The sequence below is a fragment of the Desmodus rotundus genome, chromosome 13 (assembly GCF_022682495.2).
Source record: "Desmodus rotundus isolate HL8 chromosome 13, HLdesRot8A.1, whole genome shotgun sequence".
Lineage (NCBI taxonomy): Eukaryota > Metazoa > Chordata > Mammalia > Chiroptera > Phyllostomidae > Desmodus > Desmodus rotundus.
Genome location: NC_071399.1, coordinates 16664835 through 16685416, shown reverse-complemented (window position 1 = coordinate 16685416; position 20582 = coordinate 16664835). Strand labels below are relative to the sequence as shown.

Sequence of the window (20582 nt, the reverse complement as noted above, 5' to 3'; positions counted from 1 at the left end):
GCCCGCGGATAAGGGGCTCTGCCGTGAGCGGCGTAGGAAGCGTTCGTTAGACCCATGGGGCGGGGTGATGTAACTGAAACAGAGCGGGCGGTGAGTGGCAGGGAAGGTTTACAGAAACAAGGTGAAGCGCCGCCACACCCGCGACCTCGAGCTGCTGGACAAGGAGAGGAGGGAGGAAACGTTCTGCGACAAGCGCTATAAAAACCACGAGCAAGGGTGGAAAAGTCGCGGAGACCCGCAGATGCAGGGAAGAGAAAACGGACTGTAAAAACTCCGAAATGTTTTATTTCGTATTAGTTGTGCCTACATCACCTGAGGGAACAAACACTGTGCATACGTAAGATCCAGGAAAGTTTTATTGAAAATCGATATCCCGTCGCTACGTGCGCCGAGGTCAGAAATTTCCCACGTTCTCCTCGACAAGTGTACTTGATTCTCTAATATACGTAGTATGTAGAAGGAGATTATAAAGTTATTCCTGATATATTAAGAGGGTACAAGAATTTAAAATACTATTGATGACAGATAAATCAAACTTCCAAAACATTAGCCCATTTTTCTCTTTAATATTTTTGGAAGGTTCATATTTCAGACTTAACAGCAAGGAAACATTTTGGAACTACCCCGCCTCTGAAACAGAGCAAGGACGGAAATTAGGCTTTATGAGGAAACAAGTGAAACACTGGAGAGACTTGAAGAGATCCACCACCTTATCCATCTTCCTTGACTGTACAGTCTCGGGAGCATTTCCATTAATGGGCAATAAACATCCCCGTGCACTGACTGTGTACACCTGTTATTTGTAAACCCTTATGACATGAGTAATGGTTTCCCCACAACCTGTTCTACTAAACTTTGCTTTTTTTTTCTGTCAGCGTAATAGTTGTGCAACGTTGAAATCTGCCATTTTAGCTACCAAAATGTTCCACTATTTTTTTCTACAAGGTTAAAAATTCCCATGCAGGCTTCTCTGAAAATCAGGAAGAAACAATGATACTCAGCACTGCACCAGATCTATTAAAAACAAATGAAAGAGAACGATTTAAAACTCAGCTTTTCAGGCACTCCAGGCACCCAAAGATTACTTTGATCATTATGGTTAGTGTTAAAAATGGACAGTTACTATAAGAAAGAAAGAAAAAAAGGAAGGGATGGAGGGAGAAAAAAAGAGAGAGAAGAAAGGAAGTTCCTGAGGATGTGGAAAAATTGGAACCCTTCTCTGCACTTTTAGCAGGAATACAAAATAGTGCAGCCACTATGGAAAACAGTTTGAGTTCCTCAAAAAATTAACATATAATTACCATATGATCTGGCAATTGCACTTGTAGGTATATATTCAGAAGAACTGAAAACAAGATCTGGAAGAGATATTTGCACATCTATGTTCATAACAGCATAATTTGCAATGACCAGGACATCAAAGCACCCTAAATGGCCATCAATACATGACTGGACGAACAAGATGTAGTTTATATACATACAATGGATACTTGGAAAGAAAAAAGACAAGCAATTGATTCAAAATTTTACACACTATTAGAGTACCCTATTGATCAATTTATTTTACTAAAAGTCAACAGGCTTTTTATCTGCAGAGGATGATGGAAATGAATAACAATAAGTATCTTATAGTTGTGCTCTAATACAAATTTGCATAATTGACCAATCATTTCCTAAATAAAATGAAAACAAGTTTTTTAAAAAGCAATCAAACAGTTCAATACAAAATTCTTCTGAAGTGGACTTATTTATCCAAATGGCAAACTTTAATAAGGTCAATTTTCATGTAAGTCTTATAATCCTGACAACTCTAGGTCAAATTGCTACACATATCATGACAAGGAGTAAATATTTACATTTCATTTTTTATTCACCATTATATTCAGGAAACATTTATCAAGTGCCCATAAGCAAGGATCCTATGATTTGAACACAATGAATCCATATTTTTCTTTTCAAAACAAAACAAGCAAACCACAACTCCACAAAAGAATACAAGGACACCAACAAGCTGTGGCACACAGCCTTGGAGAAGCAGGAAAGCAGTGACGTGCTGAGAAAGCTATGACGTCCTGGTTCTGCATAGAAGGATTGTGCTCACAGCACAAAATCCCATCCGAAGACTGTCAGGAACAAGCTGGAGAGACAGAGACAGGCAATCCGATCAGTAAAGGGACCGGAAACCATGGCACGTAAAAATGGTTGAGGAAAGTACAGATAGATGTTTAGCTTGAAGGGGGAAAAGCAAGGCTCAGGTTAATTACGTAGTCATCCAAGAAGGCAGAAAGAGTACTAAACATGGAAATCATAGGAAGGTCCTAGGAGGATAACCACTGGAACTATCCACAGTAAAACGCGCTACCTTTTAGAATAGAAAGCTCTTGGCACCAGGAAATATTTAGACGTTTGGAAAAGTGAAAAGAAGGCCTAACTTGAGAGGGAGGCTAAAGCAGTTACTGTAAGAAAGGTCAATTATTTTCTTCAAGAGGAAAAGGGGATGGCTACTGAAAATAACTAAATTGTAAATAAGGACTGAAGGAAATGTCAGAAAAATTGTTGTTTACCTCCCTGTGTTTTTTCCCATATTCCAAAAAAATTTTCTATATGGGATCAGTGTATTCATGACTTTTCTAACTAAAAGTTGTTTCTTGTTCTCCCCATCACTGACTTATCTTTGAAGCCTCCTCAGGATTATTCTTGTATGGAGTCTTCCCTAATTCTTCACCACCCCACTCTAAACACACACACAGTGCATACCCACCCCCAATGGCTGCTGTCTCTCTTCTCTAAACGCCCAAGTTTTCTGTGCACATCACCAATACCGTACTCACTGCCCCCATTTGGACCAGATGGATTTGTGTCTTCTTTGGACGTTTGTTCCTTAGAAACATGGTTCATAATCTTTTTTATTTTATGGCATTCAGCCTTGCTGAGGCTGCGGATTCCTTGAGGATGGAGAGGTCTTCCTGTCCCTGCCATATAAGAGCTCTTGGTAGCTGGTTAAACGGAATTCCATAAACTAGTCCCCATTAGGAAAAACTTTTAGCTGGAGAATTAAACTGTGTGCGTGCAATGTGTGTGATGAGGGAGTCATTGCTAAGATCAAGTAATGTACAACAGTTCCCTCATTTTACAGCCTTGGAAAGGTAAAGTGACTTGTTGGTCCAGGACCATAAACAGTTTTTTTTTTTCACTTTTTCTTTTTAAATTGCAAACAAAATATGGACTGAATCACCCCAGAGAAGTCACTGCCTTGGTTTAGCACCACCTGAGAATAATGATTGCACAGTCATTTTATTCTTGAAATAGCTCGTACTTGAAAGTCATCACCTAAATAATCTTGTATACAGTGACAAAAATCAGGATATGGGAGTCCTAGATCAAGTCAATAGTTATACGAATTATAAGAACAGCCATCATTTCATGAATTCCTACTATATGCTAGACAGTTGACCCAACTGCAGCATACAGTATCTCATTTAATCATCTCAATGCCCCTGCCACGGCAGGTATAATTATCCCTGGTTTACAAAGGAAGCTCTTTTTGTCCAAAGACAGAGCCTCAAAGTACAAGTCTGGATTTATACCCAAGTTTGTCTGACTTCAAAGCTTCTGCACCTTTTGCTGTGACGCTTTAAGTGTACTGTCTGACGATAGCCGTTCCAGTTCTCTAGGATCATGTCTCTTGGTGTTGGGAAAGGCGTACACCTGAGAGAGGCGGTATAGTTCAAGCACAGGCTCAGAAAACCAGGCCCACCAGGTTGTTAGAGTCCTGGCACTAACCCTCACCAGTTCAGAATCAAGATCCGCAGAACAGAGGTATTATGAGAAGCTGAACAAGGTAAATGTTACGGAATGAACTCTTATTGAGTAAGAGTTATTCGTAAATCATCACCCTTAAAATTCATGGCAGAGTATAATCTTTGGATGGAACCTGATGAATTATTCCAAACTATGTACGACAACCCTAGAAAGAGAAAACTCACCTTCAAAAAAAAAAGATCTTAAAATGCAAACAGAGAGAACTCTCTATTTTACCTCCCTGTTCGTGTTTATTTTGTATCAAAATTAAGTGCCCGTTGGAAGAATAAGTTTTTTCAAAGTTCTGGAAAGTCATCTTAAATTAGGCCCCGGAAAGAAATGGAATCTCTTTTAGTAATGACTCTTGTTTTCTTTGAAAGTTCATGTTTGGGTCAGCCAAGTTTTAAACGGTAAAATTATATTGCTGTGTTGTTAGTCAAGTTTGGGGGTGGGGTGGGGGTGAGGCCGCTAGCTATTTGGATTACGGGAGGACGGTTTATCTGGTTTCTATACTGAAAAGAAGGGTCTATTCTTAGGCAGAAAGACAATCATTTTAGAGGAGCAGAAGCTTGCGCTGGATTTCTATTGAATGTTCCACAGGGGAAGACTCAAGAGAAGTCTAGTTCTCCAAATAAAAACTGTTTTGAAGGCTTGTGTGATTTTTCTTGGGTCGATGGAATGTCTAAGCTAAAGGGTTTTTCTTTTGTTGTTCTGCTATGTTGCAATTTTGCCAGATAGAAAACAATTGCGTAGCGATTTTATTTATCTCTTGCCTGGTCCTAACAAGAATAAAGCTGTATTTGGTTTTATTCCAATAGCTATTACCCCGATCTTAAAGAATCAGTTATATAAACCTGCGCGCCACACACTCACACTCTACTGAAGCCCACCTGACTTTCACGTTACCATCTTCCACTCTGTAACTCCCTACAGGGAGCTGCGGCCACTGCACAGTTACAGGAACCAAAAAAAAGTGGTTCGGTTGACAGAAAGGCAAAACAGGCAAACACGACAGGTTAAGGCAATAATACCCGAGGAATAAAAACATTTCACTCCAGAAAGGATTTAAGTAGCCTTGACACCAATATCCTCAAGGGACACGGAAAAAAAGTCACAAGCAACTCTGTGGTCAGTACCGTGTCAGTACGAGATCACCAGAGGCCCTGAAGATTTACTGCTTAAAAGAAAATAATAAACTGCAAATGACACGCAGGGATAACCTGTCTGCAGTTTTCTATCTAACTAAAGACTCGCAGCATCTCACGAGAAAACGGGGTAAAAAATTGTTACTTTTTGATAGGAGAGTCCGTTTATTTAAATTATAGGATTACTTCAAATCATGTTAACAAGAGATTGGTACAAAAAAAAGTGGTCTTTGGAAAGTATAATTAAAAATTATTTAAACTCTTACTTGATACAAGAGAACTATATACTAACATGCATCATTAATGAAAGAGAAGCAAGTGAATGAGAGGAGACCTTGGTTCATGTAAAAACCACATTATTTTAAACATTAAAAGTAAATTAGACCCCAAATTACTTATTCTTCTGCACTGCAATCATCTGATTCATTTTTCATTGCTCTCACCAGGAAAAAGGCCCTGTTTTGTCTGTCTTTACATTTCAGCAGCTTCATAGTGCCTTGCACATGGTAGGCACTTAGTTTATCTTTGTGGAAGAAATGAACTATAAAAGGTATTTTTAACATTCAGAGAGCTTTCACCTTGGCTGGAGCAGCTCAGTTGGTTGGAGTGTCCTCCAGTGATTGAAAGGTTGTGGTTCAATTTCCATTCAGGGCACATGCCTGGGATGCGGGTTCAACCCTCCGTTTGGCCTTTAGAAGAACTACTAAATATGGTGTTAGTGGGTGTCTGTCCCTCAGAGGATACCCACTCAAACACATATGAAAGGACTGCTGCATGCTTACTCCTCATGAGCCCATTAACAACTGAGATGGCTCCCAGGAACTCGACACTACTCTCGTCACACAACATCTAAATAGCAGTAATTTTTAAAATGCTGTCACATTATTGCATTTCTGTTCTTTGATATGATATGCTTTGTGACATAGTTCGGGGAAATGAATCAAAAGTATTAAAAGTTGTTAAATAATTCACTACAAGATTGGTTTTCTGGCCCTGGCTGGTGAGGCTCAGTGGATTGAGCATGGGCCTGCGAACCAAAGGGTCGCTGGTTTGATTCCCAGTCAAGGGCACATGCCTAGATTGCAGGCCAGGTCCCCAGCAAGGGGCGCACAAGAAGCAACCACACATTGATGTTTCTCTCCCTCTTTCTCCTTCCATTCCCCTCTCTCTAAAAATAAATAAATCTTAAAAAAAAAACAAATTGGTTTTCTAAAATACAGGGTCCAGCACAAATAATGCCCCCTTTTTATTACAAAATCATAAGCATGTAATTCTAAAACACAGCAATACCACACTCAAGAACACCATATGACATTTTAGGTGAGATGTTCAAATTAAAACTATAAATTATTACACTCATTACCCTTCCAACCACACTCAAGCAGGGGTGACTTCTGCCAGACACTGTGTCCGAGAACATTTCAGGGATACGTACAACAAAGCCACCTGTTTGCTTCCAGCTCTCAACGACCTTGTTACATATGATAGCATAGAATGAAGACATTCAACTTACTCCATCTCTGTATTACAGAGTATATACGTACTAGGTATAATTCTCTCCTCTACTGCCAACAGTGGCGAGCAAAGGGACTTTTGTGACGTCACATTTTTTAAATTGTCAAGTTTTTACATAGATTCTGTAACCATACAGTCATAAACTAAAGTGTTGTTCTATAAATCAAAAGTTGCTACGGTTGGTGCATTTAACTTGTTACTACTATTTAATTTCTTTTAAAGCTCTCTCCCTCTTTCACTTTAAAAATAATTAAAAATCACACACTGACCTGCATTTTGAGAAAGCAGACAATACTATATGTACACCATTTTTTAAACCATGGGAATCTGGAGATAATAGTGCCATTTCTTGGATTGCTGAGCCTAGAACCTATGTAGACACCAAGAAGCCAAAACATGGAAGGAAACAGCTGCACAGAGTTGATGAAAGGGACCTTGCTGGGTGACCTGACAACCCAATGGCTAAGAACATATTTGAGACCTACTATAATCGCTTACACTTTGATTACAAAATAAGATTATAGACTGTTTTTATACGTCACTACCAAAACTCGGGGACATGAATATCCATCGCTGGATGAGGTGGTTAAGGCTTCTAACACTGTCATTAGCCTAATTGTTTTTGCCTTTTTTTGTTTAAGGGAAAACTAAATACCCTCCCAGGAGGCCTGATTTCTCTTTTAATTTAGGCAAAATTTAGTTATGAAAGAACAAAGGCAGTGCTGCTTGGGGAGTCTAGGAAGGCTTTCCAGAAGCAAGCTGTGTGCTTGAAGTCAGTTGGACACCTCTGCTGGGCAGATGCATGGGCACCCCTAGACCAGCCACGTGACATCTGTGTGAGGGTGGACGGCACAGACCCATCCCCACATCCACAACAGAAGGTAATATGGCAAATCGCTCCACCATTTTTCTCCTCAGTTTCCTCAGTTGTCAAGGGAGAAGCTTGATTAGTGAAGCCTTCCAGTTCTTTTGCAAGATGTCTCTATGCTGCCCACAAATAAACACACAAAGGCAAGAACTCCTTCAATGAAATTTTTTTTCTCACCACAACTAACTTGTCTTAGAAACAAAGGCAAATGTTTTTGTGATTAAATGCCTCATGGATTCTCACAACGCTGACACGGAGGGGACCCCTACACTCTCCAGAGCCTGCTGGGGCTGCTGAGAGGTATTTGAAAAACACAAGGTTTTGAACATACTTAAACTATAACATTAAAATAGTGTACACTGTATTTCTTTTTTAAAAAAGTCCCACTCCACAGTGTCTACTTCAAAATGACTAAAAGCCCTCACACAGATGATTGTTAGCACCAACATAAAGAAGTGGATGGATGAATTTATTTGACCCACACTGGGATTAAAGCGTGGCAAATACAGAATTGACTGAATTTCTATAATTCTACGTAATGTTATCTCCAACTGTGACTGGATTATTTTTAAGTTTTTCATTCACTCAATAACAGCACTTCTTAACATTATGATTACATGCATGATGGTGAGCACTTGCTGAATATTTCCCATGGACCAGGCACAACACGCATGGGTCCCCTCCATCCCCAACAAGCCTATGGATGAGGAAATAGAGGCACAGAGACAAAGTAACCTCGTCACAAGGTTGCAGAGTCAGAATATGAATCCTGGCATTCTAATCCCACAGCCCACTTGTTTCAACTCTGAATGGCCAACATGCCCAGCACCTGACACCGTACTGGGTGATCAAAGATGATTAAGACAACAGTTGGTTTACAGGCACTGCACTCTGCCAAACATATAAAAAATAATTACAACATGATATCTGTGCTGTAACTCCGGCCTTAAGTAAAAATCGCTGTAGCAACAGAGGAGAGGCTGCCTGGGGAGTTGAGCAAGGCTCCTGCACTTGAGCTGGGTGCTGAAAGATGAGCAGGCATTCCTAGGGTGCAGGAAGAAGAGAAGGGCATTCCAGGTAGAGAACAAACAGCGTGTGCCAAGGTACATAAAGGTGAGTGTGCTCCGGGAATCCAGGGTGGGTAGTAGGGAGAGAGGAAGGCAGGGCAGGGGTGAGGAGATTTTGTAGGCTAGTTAACTGGCCCTCTTTCTGCCTCGGGTCCTGTGTGGCTAACGGTGGCTAGAAAGCAGAACCCATCTGACAGTTGTCTCCTCCAGGGATATCTGGTGGATATTAAAATGCAAATCGTCCTGGCATATAAACAAGAATGTAAATATAATACAGCAGTTAGCTAAATTTTAGAACCAGGTTGTGCAGGCAGAGGATGGCACACAGAGGGAGGGGCGGTAAATTGGCTCTCATGATGAACTGCCATGTGCTGTAAAGCCTTAGTTTGTGGCCTAAGGAGTTATGAACAAAACATCGTGTGTGTGTCTGTTTTCTGGGGAGAATGTCCATAGGTTTGACCAAAGTAACAATCACTGCTTTCAAGCAGGCTGAGAGCCAGACCGCCACGCATCTTGTAACACCCGAGGCAACCCTAAGACCAAAAAAAAAAAAAAAAAAAAAAAAAAAAAATCACTGCAAGCAAAATAAGAAAGCCATTCCCCACCCCTCCTTCCTTCCTCTTGGGCCTTACTTGAAATTCTGACAAATACTTCAGCTCCAGACTGTGCAAAAGGCCTTTCAGATCTGAGATAGTTATGTTTGCCTAACTGTACTCAGGCCACATGCGCAAGCCTGCTGCCTTCCCAGGTCCCCAAATGTCCCAAGTTGACCAGGAAGGTGTAAACCCTCCAATCTGTGATCTCACTCTCCAAAGGGAAACCTTCCGTCTAAACAGCAAAAACAGTGAGGAAAGGCAAGAGGCCGGATCCACGCAGGTACTTCATTAACTTCTCTGAACTAATATTTAAAAGAAAACTTAAAAATAAACCACACTTCAGCGAAACTCACTTTAATTTTCTACCACGAGATTAAAAGGGTGACTGGCTGCTGCCTGAGAAGTCACTGAGGGGTCTGCACCCGAGAGACCTAATTCACAGAGGAGTGATTTGGCCTCCTGGTAGAACATGAACACCGACCCAACATCTCTGTCGCCATCACATCTTCTGTCACCGGCATTTCAACATATCATAATTCTTCTGTTGTCAGGACAGCAAAACACGACCGCTGTTCAGCTCCGTGGTGCCATCTTCAAAGCAGTGCATAGGTCAAGGGAACATGGGCAACTTTTCACGGAAGAGACAGACAGAGAGAGAGAGAGAAAGAGAGAGAGAGAGAGGAGCCCTTGGGCACGGAGAGCAGAGCGCCAGTGAAGAGCATACTGCTGCGGTCAGCAGCCACCAGGTTCAAGCGCCAGGCGCTCACACGGGAGCGGGATGAGTTCAGGTCAGCCTGCTCCCATGTAAGGTTTCTTCACCTAGAAAAGAAGGGCCACAGCCGCACCTCCTCAGAGGACTGTTAGGAGAACTCATTAAGTTAATGTTTGTAAAATGTTTTAGAACAGTGTCTGGAACCTAGTATTTGACAAATACACTAAATCTTACCAAAAGTGCTCGGTTAAGGAAACCAGCTATTTCCACGAAACCAAAAAAAAAAAAAGTATGTTCAGTAAGATGTCAATATCCCGAGTTAATCTGTCCAATGTTCAATGTGAAATGAAACACTAGAAATAATCACTACAGTGCAAATAGTTTAACTGTCAATGGAACAAAAAATATTTGAAAATCAAGAAATCAACATATGTTAAAGAGACATTTATGGAGCTGCTACCATATGTTAATCACTGTGCTAGGTGTTGCGGATAAAGGAATTAAAATTACCCTGTGTATGCAATGCATCTTTGAACCCAGCTGGGGAGACAATGATGGAGCAGGACCCACGCTCCCGTGCGTGGCAACACTATGTTGAGGAGCCCAGCCTTAACTTATAAAGGAAGACGGAAATTTCTGCAGAAGCAATAATGGAGTGAGGAGTACTGTTTAATAATGGCTAATTATTATCTTGTGTGGGTGTTTTCGCTGGGAAAATAAAACCATGCAGGAGGGTCGAATTGTGGAAACACACAGCCGTGTTTCCAAGGACAGGAAGCACAGCGATGTCACTGGAGCAGTGACCGCTCTCTTACTGTGCCTTGAAGTGTACCATGAAGTGACATAAGCTGCTCTGCTCAGATCTTGTGCCAAACTGTGTCACGTCGTATGTATCCTGCCACCTTGCGGTTCCATGAAGTCGCCATTATCATCATTCTCTTCTTCAAAATAGAGGAAGAAACTAACCTACGCCTGGGAGAGGTTCAAGTTCCCCCTGCCAGCAAGCAGACTACGAACCTCACCATGAATCCAACACAACCATGCACCTTGAATAAATACGTTATAACTAAATGTCCGATGTCTCCAAAGCTGGGCTTACTGACTGCTCCCTAACTAGTCTCATTCCACTTCTCAATGATAACCCCCTTCCAAATATAATAATAATAATAACAGTTGAGCATATTATTTAAATTCTACTGAGACAAGCTTTTTTTTTTTTTGAGGCATGCGCTGCGCTCTACAAATGTTGCTACAATTCGTATACAACCCAGTTGCAGATTTTGTTATTCCCAATTTACACAAGCAGAACTACCCTCAGAGAAGTCAAGGAAACCCGCCCACGACATCACAGCTAACCAATCGCAGAGCTAGGGAAGGAAACCAGGATTCCACACCCACGCTGCCGACTTCAGAGGGGACCGCACCACTGAGAAAACTCTCCAACTTCACCGCCATGCCTTTCTTCTCCACTGACCCATGTGAACTGTCTCTGAACATCTAAACTAAGATTTCTCTTTCTAGGAAGTCCCCCACCGCTCAACCAAGGAACTCTGCAAATCCTTTGGTCCTGAAGGGCACCAGTGGGCATTGAGATAAAAGCAGAAATGAAGAACTAAAAGGGAAAGGAAAGGTGAAGGTGGAAGAGGGTAAGGAGAGACGGAAGGGAAAGGGCCGGTTCTTGCTGGGTAGTTTCCCCGCAGCCCTGTGCGGCCCCACCCACACTGGAGAAAAACCACCGGCCCCACTGGGACGTGTCCCAGCCTTCCCCCTTCCAGACCGGCCCTCGCCGGGCCCAGGCAGCTAGGCAACCGGCCCCGACACACACAAAGCGGAAAGAGGTGCCAAGCCCTGCCACACAGGTCTTCCGACGAAAGCAGAACTGACGACCTATAAATATCTGCAAGGTGACAGAACAGAGATAAGGGGCAAATATTACAGAGGCTGGCTCTGCTCCAGTCGGAGCAAGAGTGAAGGGAGCCCTGGTAAGACTCTGGTGGACAGAGAAGGACGCTGAAAGGCTAGGCTGGGAAAGCGGACAGCAAAGCCTATGGCGATTCAGGACCCAGAGCAAAGGGAGGGACACGAGGCTGGACAACTGTCCTTTTAACACAGCACCGGAGGGCAAAGGCACAGACTCCTGCCTTTTTGTATTTCAGCTGCCCGGAGGGCTCTGAGCCAGCTCCTGCTTCCCAGCCCTACTTTGGAGAGTTGAAATCAACAGGTAAATGACCTCTACAAAATTAACTGTGAATTACAAACCGGCTTGCTGCAGTAAATAGGATTTCCTGTTTCCTGAATTCCCCTAGCACAAACAGTAGACATAAATGTTGATTGAAAATGCAACTTTGTTTCAGTAAAACACTCCATTCAATACCATTCAAAAACAATATGATACTTCCATTTTTAAAAGAAGGTACATTTGTTAAGTATGTTTCCTATGACTTTTTGGGTGACTATGAGTTTATAAAAGAAAAAAAGGAGCCCTGGCCAGGTGGCTGGTTGGAGCATCCTTTCTGTGCACCAAAAGGTGGCGATTCAATTCCAGTCAGGGCACATACCTAGGTTGCAGGTTGGATCCCAAATGGGAGGCAACCAATTTATGTTTCTCTCTCACATCGATGCCGGTCTGTTTGTGTGTGTGTCTCTCTCACACATCCATAAACATGTACTCTGGCCCTGGCTGGTGTGGCTCAGTGGACTGAGCACCCACCTGCAAACCAAAAGACCACTGGTTTGATTCCCAATCAGGACACATACCTGGGTTGCGGACCAGGTCCCCAGTTGGGGGCGCAACAGAGGCAACCACACACTGATGTTTCTCTCCCTCCCTCTCAACCTCCCTTCCCTTCTCTCTAAAAACAAAGAAACCAACATACACTCTGGTGAGGATTTATGGGGGAAAAGAGAGGACGATGAGCCCAAAGTGGGAGGATTTCCAAAAACTACCCTCAGATACATCCAAATTTGTACAGAAACATACATTTAAGTTTCTCTTGTATATTAGAGTCTTCAAAAGAAGTGCTGTGGCCCAAACAAAGCCGAAATTTGTGTATAAAATAACAGCATTTAATCCTACATATCCCAGCCCAAATGCTATTGTTTTTAAGAACTTTTCCTCACTCTCCAGTGGTTGCTTTATTTTTATGTTATAGCTGTTTGCCTTTCCTGAAAGGCCACTAAAGTTTAATACTGTCTACCTGTTCCGTGAGTCTCCTGAGGGCATTACAATGCTTAGCACATAGTAGGTACCTAGAAAACTTCTAAAAACTAATCTATGTGATGCTGTGCTTTCAAATTAATGAACACTAGATATAATATTTAGATATGACATTTGCACTTCAAGACATTTTGAATGGGAAAGACAAATGCACAAAGTCAAAACCTGTGGAGGACTCACGACTACCTCACCAGAAAGAGGAAGCCAGGCTATGCCCACATTCTCTTCAAGAAATTTATAATCCTTTGAGAATTACTGCTGCAGATGTGCCTGTCCAGAACTAAAGTTAAATTAGCCTGGTAGCTGGGGTCTGCTGATAAATTTTCTTAGCGCCAGGAAGTTGGTGAGAATGTGATTAAACCTGTTTCCGCCCTTAGCTCCACCCAAGATGCTATCAGTTTGCTGAACAGGAGGTTCTGCAGCTGACCAGCGCCTACCACCCTCAAAAAACTTAAGAAAACATACTGTGCCACATTTTCATACCAGTAATCACAAACAAATTCTAAATCCCCTCCCATCCATGCACCTTTTATTCATCTTCTTCATAACTCAGCACACGTTTAAAACCTGGGCAAAAATAAATTAAAATTGGCTATTTCATGACTTCAAATATTCAGTATTTAAATATTAATATTTATTATTACATTTAATATGCAGTCCCCCCTCTCCAAAATACACTCTCTTTTTAATTGACAAAATGAGAAATCCCCAAATGGAATTCTGGTAAAAGTTAGAATTATGCTCAGTCAGTTCAGAAACTGAGAAACACTTTTATACTTTATGAAAAATGTGCCCCATCCAGCTCTTGGACCTTAAGCAGGTCATTTCACTTTTCTGGCTTTCAGCCTCCTCAGTTAGTGATTTGTCACTTTTAACTACAACATTGTACTATTTTAAAGCTTTTTTTTTTTTTTTTAACATTTTGAAAGGGGTTTTGCTATCTGGTGAGTAAAGTCCCCCTTCATGGTTCTTTAACAAATTTTCTCGGCATCACATACATTTACAAGTCCAGGTGAAGTTTAGAACTAGTTTGTTACATCCTTTTAAAATGACTTTGAAATTGTTATTGAAACCGTATTTAATTTGTAAATTAATTTGGAGGAAATTGATAACTACAGAATCCCAATCCAGGAACACAGTCTTTATCTTCATTTATTCAGGTCTTTTATGTCCTTCAGAATACAGTATTCTTCACGGAGTTCCTGTAAATTTGTTTTTACTGTTGTCAAGAATGGTAACTTTTTCACTACTGGGATCTTATTTATCATTTCTAATTGATTAGTACTGCTTTCCTATGCTGGTATGTTTAAAAAAATTTAAAAACCCTGTTATGTTGTGTTTATCTTGTCTGGGTACCTTTCTGAAGTTTGTTACCAGTTCTAATTTTGTTTCCAACGGGTAATTCTGGATTTTCTAGGCAGACAGTCACACTGACGACAAGTGACGACAGTTTGGACCTACCTTTAAAAGACAAGCAAAAGACTAGGGGAAATATTTCCCAAATACCTATTAGAAAGAACATACATTAGATAATGTTCACTATGTAAAGAGTGCCTAGAAATCAATAAAGGCAGACAACCTAATAGAAAATAAAGAATATTAATAACCAAGTTATCTAAAAACTAAAACCAGTGAATACATGAAAATGTTGGATTTATTAATAGTAAGAATACGAGCCCTGGCTGGTGGGGCTCAGCGGATTGAGTGCCAGCCTGCGAACTGAAAGGTCACCAGTTCAACTCCCTGTCAGGGCACATGCTTGGGTTTCGGGCCAGGTCCCTGGTGGGGAGCGTGCAAGAGGCAACTGATAAATGATCGATGCTTCTCTCCCTCTCTCCCTCCCTTCCCCCTCTCTAAAAATAAATAAAATCTTTCTTTTTTAAGGAAGTAAATCATTATGTATTACATTTAAGAAAACATTTTGATTTGCATCTAAGTGGATAGAAAGGTGTATATTAAACCACTAACCGTGACTACACGGTAAGAGATTGAGGGGGAAATTATACTGTTTGCTGCATGCACTTCTATATTATTACATTTTTTTAAATCGTAAGTTCTTATTACTTTGTAATTTTTATCAATGGAAAAAGGAAGGACCATGGTATTTATAAGTTTTTTTGCAGCCTTCTAAAAGTTAATAAAAAACCAGGTTTTCTGAGTATCTCTATGTTGCTTTCAGTCACTGATGATGTATCAGATCCTTGGTTCTGAGCGGTGAGGACTCCCTGCGAGGTGCAGACGGTGACATGGGAAACAGACGACACTGACAATGCCACACACTCTGGTAAAGACTTAAGTATCCAGTCAGTGTGATCTATTTAGTTTTGTTTCTATGGGAAAGTAAAATACCGAAACGTTTTAACAATCTTTTCAGTGACCACAGACACAAGCAAAAGACTTTACTGCATCATTAGATTAGTTAAAAAGATCTGCCCCTCTGAAGAACGAGCTTCCCCCACCATAAGAAAAATGATAAATGAGAAACATCAGGCGGGCGGAATAAGAGTAGAGCTGTAAGACTGGAGAGGAAAGAACATTCTATTTCCTTGGGATTAACATTTACACAAACACTGACTCCACTAATGGAGGCCTTTTCTACCCTTTATCATTTTGTTTAGTTTATCTGGCCAGGATGATGCAAAACAAACCCAGAATGAATGGGGACAAAGCTACTATATATGCAACTCGTCCAACCCCTAAGTCCCAGTATGTCCAGAAACAACACTCTACATCCTGGCTCGCGGAGATTTCCCAACTCTGGAAATCCCACATTGCAATGTAACCTGACTTGGAATGTTACAAAAGGGATTTATTGTATTACACTAAAATTTACCCCCATACATTATAAGTATAAAAACTAACACAAAACCAAACTGACAAACCTCAGAAGCACTTATTTTAGATGAAGAAATCAGATGTCCTTCCCTCTGCGCAACGTGCTTCCCACATAGATCTTCCCAAGAGTCATCCTTCAAAGTCCCGCAGAAAAACAAGCTGAAATACTGCACAATGTCCACATGCCAAGTGCTGTGCTAGCACAGGCACGGGCACCGCCTTCCAACACACAAAGCAGTTAACTGCACGGTCCTAACCCAGATTTTCACCAAGATGGAGCCATCACGGCCTTCCGGCAAAGCCCCCTCCCAGGACTGTCTTGACCCCTCCCCATCTCCATGAACTATGGTCCCAAAACCCAGTATCTGGCACAATCAATCAATAAAAATGCTTACTGAATAAACAAAGAGACGGCACATTATTAGAGAAGAAAATGGCAGAGTCTCCAGGAGAAAGTGTCACAGATGAGGCTAACTGGCAAAGGGACATAGGCAGAGGTTTCAAACAGGAGAATGACAGAGCATACACCCATTTTTTTGAAAGGTGACCCTGGCTGTCCTGAGGAGCAAGGGCTGTGGGGAGGCAAGGCTGGAGACGGAAAGGTGTTTCCAAGCTGGTGCGGCAGGGCAGAGCCCTGATGGCGGCCTGCGCTAGGACAGGAGCAGGGCAGAAGGACAGAGGGCAACAGATTTGAGAGATGTGGGAGGATAAACTGTTGGGTTTGGTGATGGGCTAACCTGGATGAAGGGGGACCCAGATGAGATGGGGAGCACAGGCAGGAGGGAGCAGGCCTGAGGGTGAGCATAACGGAGCCACTTGGATGTGCTGAGTTTAAAGTGTACGGGAGACAACCAGCTTGAGGTGGTGCGTCCGCTTGGATATTTGGATCTGGAGCCCAGGACAGCAGTCTGGGACAAGGACCATCATACATGGGACAGCAGAATATGAGGAATCAAGCCACAGGACGGAGGGCTGCGGAATACCACCATTTCAGGGCCAAACAAGGGGAAAAACATGGAAAGGAGAATGTGGGGTCATGAAGGGGGAGGGAAGTCCACGGAATGCCGGAAGCCAAGGTCAAGAACGGAAAAATCCAACATGTAAAAAAAAGCCTGTCAGTGTTGGGACAACAAATGGTGTTTGTTTCTTTCTTTACTGCTTTTCCGTATTCTCCCAGATCCTCAATAGACATGTATTTTGTTATTAATCAGAAAGAAAAATGCTGAAAAGAAAACTAGATAGAATTTCTAGCTGTCATGCTATCCCCATGAATTAAGAGCCACAAAGAGTCCACTCTGCACAGGACATGTGTTTTGAGTTCCTCCTCTGGGTCTGCTGATCTAGCTGCTCCAGCTTGGTGACCAGTGACACACACTGCCCAGCGTCCTGGCCAAGGTCTGGAATCCCAGCAGAGCAGAGCTGGCTGGCCCGCACAACACAGATGGTCCAGTGACCTCGGGTTCATCTGCATACTGTTCCAACCAAATGAGCTAACCAGTAACAGATCCTGCCCTCTTCGCCCCACTTCCCACCACTACGAAGGCCAAAGTTCCGGAACTCTGCACCGTTTCCTATAAACAAGAGACTGCCCGTAAACACACACGCAGATAGATACACAAGGGCCGAGGCTCATCACAAATATTTGTTCGCTGCCTCTCGCTAGGATTCGTGTCTACTTACAAGGCGCTTGTCCTGGCATGCAGAAGTGTATCAGCCATGAAAATGATGGTGGCCCACACGGAGCCAGTGTGGCTAGCAACCGGTGACCCAGTACCGGTTGTTCTGATGGCACTTAAAAAATGGGGGTAAGACCAAGATACTCTCATAGGTCAACAAGTATATAAGGAATAATATTCCAACCTCCCACCCCTCTCTTGACCCAAAAACCCCTCTTGGCATATTTTACAGCATTCACCTTCATAACACCTTTCTTGGAGTGGCTATCATTCTCTCCGCTGTTTAGTTGTGGGAATGATGTTATTTGACATCAAGAGATCCAGAGACACAGGACAGCTCTTCCCCCAGACAGACTAAGGGATCCCTTAGAACAAGGCAGCGTACATTAAAAAGGGAATGGGCCCCAGACCCAGCCCTGGGCCTTAGCTGCCTCACTGCTCCAGGGAGGGGGTTGAACAAAAGCACTTCCAGGTCCCTTCCATCTCAGAAAAGGCCGTAACAGCATAACTCTCTCTGTGGTTATAATGACAACCAGAGCAGGAGGGAAAGTCTTTGAAACTGGCTTTCAAATATGTCCATGTCCATGTTTACATACTACTGTTTGAAAAGCATTTTTTTTTTTAAATCCTCACCCAAGGATATGTTTGTTGATTTTAGAGAGAGAGAAACATCAATCGGTTGCCTTCCATGCGTGCCCCGACCAGGGATCAAACCTGCAACCTTTTGGTGTCCAGGACAACACTCCAGCCAACTGAGGGACCTGGCCAGGGTGCAAAGCAATGTCTTTATGAAAGGAAAGTGGGCAAACCTTTGCGGTAATGTATGTTAAATATCTGGGCACTTTCACTCATTGATTGAAAAATATGGAGCATGACTGGAATGTGGTTATCCTCTATTTCTTTTTAAAAGACAGCATTTAAAAAGGAATGGATGTACTTCAAAATAATTTGGTGGTAAATAGTCTACCTTTCCAGGAAAAGAAAGTTTAAGAACTTAACTTTGGCTGGAATATTTCGTGCACATGGATTTTACTATACTTGGTTTTCAGAAGAAAAGAATCCCAGGGATGGATGCTAAATATAGATAAAGCTGAGGGCAAAGTACTTGTGAGATGACACTAACAATTAGCAAAAAAACATGGTATCACCAGTATTAAAATAGGAAATCTGAGCCCATTCTGGGAACGCTGTCACAGACTGCCACAGCCGTCCAGCCTCACGGGCTGGCCCAGCTCCCCAGCAGAAGTCCCTGGACCCCAGTGGACAACCTTATAAGGCAACTGTGCTCAGAGAGAAGATAAGAACAACACTAAGCACTTAACATTTCCAGAGGCCTCTACAAATATTAACTCATTAATTTTCACAGCGTTCTGGAGAGCCTCACCACTATCAGTTCCGAAAGAGACTGAGGAAGAAAGATACCTGGCTAATTACAGTTAATTATGGCAAGGTGGGCAGCTCTCCTTGGGAGCCTGGTTCAGGGCCAGGCATGCCTCCGTTTTGCCGGGAACTGAGTAAAAGCTTTCCTAGCAATGAACAGTGAAGAGGAAAATTTCCCAACTCTGACAGTAAGTGAAGAACACACTCCCCTCTGCCCCCCGTATTTCCCACGGAGTCTCCACAAGATTCCAATCCTAGATTTCCTCCGACATGAACAGCCTAGGAGAGGGGCAAGACACAGGCAAGGGTCTGGAGTGAAGCTGTTTTCTATTTCCAAGGAGACACTTAATATCCATCCTTTCACCTTCACGAATTAATTCAGCAACTCAGAGCACAGTACCAGTAAGAAATACTCCAGCAACCTACACAGCATGAAGGAGGTTAAGTAGCCTCAGTAATTTTTTTTTGTAATTAAGAAAATTGTATTGTAATAGTTATCAAATGTTTACTGAGAATCTACACTGTATGACTTGTGGCCAAGTGCTGGAAATATGAGAGTAGCAGATATACGTATATATGTGTATGTTTTTAAGTCACAGTTTCAGAATGTAAGCTCTGCTAGAATCTGAAGTTCCCACAGAGGCAAGGCTCTCAGCTTTGTTCATTGATTTACCCCAGACTCCCTAGTATGTACCCAGCAAATACACACACACATACCCCAAACAAGCAAACATTTGTAGATATGCATGAAAGGATATACAATGGAAAAGCAGAGGTTACCGTATTTGGTGTGCTAAATCAGAGATGGACATAATAGTCGCTAATAAGTAGGAAAGCCCCCAGGGCAGGCCGGGAGGAAAGGAAATGGAAATGCAGGGAGAGGATGCAAGAAAGCACTCCAGGCACTAGAAAGGCAGGGGCCAGGAGGCAGAATGCCTTTGCACCCCTAAAGTGGCAACAACTCAAATGTTCATCAACTATGCATGCATAAACAAAAGGCGGTGTATCCATACAAGGGGAATACCATTCAGTGGCAAAAAGAACACAGCACCACTTCATGCTACACCATGGATGACTCTTAAAAACATAATGCTGAATAAAATAAGCCAGGCACAAAAGGCCACAATTTGTATTATTCTGCTTGTATGACGTGCGCTATTAACAGGCAAATGCACAGGGACAAACAGTGGATTAGCAGTTGCTGGGGGCTGGGAGGAGGGGTTCATGAGCACAGGTTTGGGGGGGGGTAGCAAAAATGTTCTAAAATTAGAGTGATGATCTGTACACTTTAGAAGGATAAATTTAATTTTAAGATACCCTTTAGAAGGATAAATTATACCTCACTAAAGTTGTTATTACAAAAAGAAAGGAAAGAACAGGGTACTCTCACAGACTAGCTGCTGGGTTGGAGGTTAAGAAGACAAAGTACCAGGGTGGGGGTGGGGGGCAGAGAGTAGACACCAAGTTTGGAAAGCAGGGAAGGGCCTGATCCTGCGGAGCTTGAACTGTCAGCTAATGAATGACGTCTGGATCTTACCCACCAACTGCTACAGAAAAGTGGTGGTGGACAGCCTCTCCAGTCTTCAGAGCACTTTCATACATACCAGGTCCTTTGACCAAGGAGCCTCCAATGTTTTCAGGTGCTACCTGATGTAGGTTGAGTGACACCTTTGGAAGAGGAATTTGCCATTGAATGGACTAAGCGTGAGCGGAAGTCCATCGAGGCTCTGGAAGTCTAATTTAGAGTCCAGACAGGTGAGAGGGAAAAGA

General features: G+C 42.4%; 1 protein-coding gene and 1 long non-coding RNA gene across 7 annotated transcripts in view; one reads left to right on the top strand and one right to left on the bottom strand.

Moving 5' to 3' along the window:
• Positions 1-20582, bottom strand: part of RBPMS (RNA binding protein, mRNA processing factor) — a 167307-nt gene that overhangs the window by 129354 nt on the left and 17371 nt on the right. The gene's annotated exons all lie outside the window — the stretch shown is intronic.
• LOC123479970 (uncharacterized) lies at positions 11459-17761 on the top strand. 4 transcript variants are annotated; one of them, XR_006655804.2, is made up of 4 exons: positions 11459-11686; positions 11861-11925; positions 15101-15205; positions 17420-17761. It is a non-coding gene; the product is annotated as an uncharacterized lncRNA (long non-coding RNA). The 4 variants fall into 4 exon arrangements; XR_011650724.1 differs by lacking the exon at positions 17420-17761 and adding an exon at positions 15540-16111; XR_008425947.2 differs by lacking the exon at positions 17420-17761 and having other exon boundaries at positions 11459-11608; positions 15101-15228.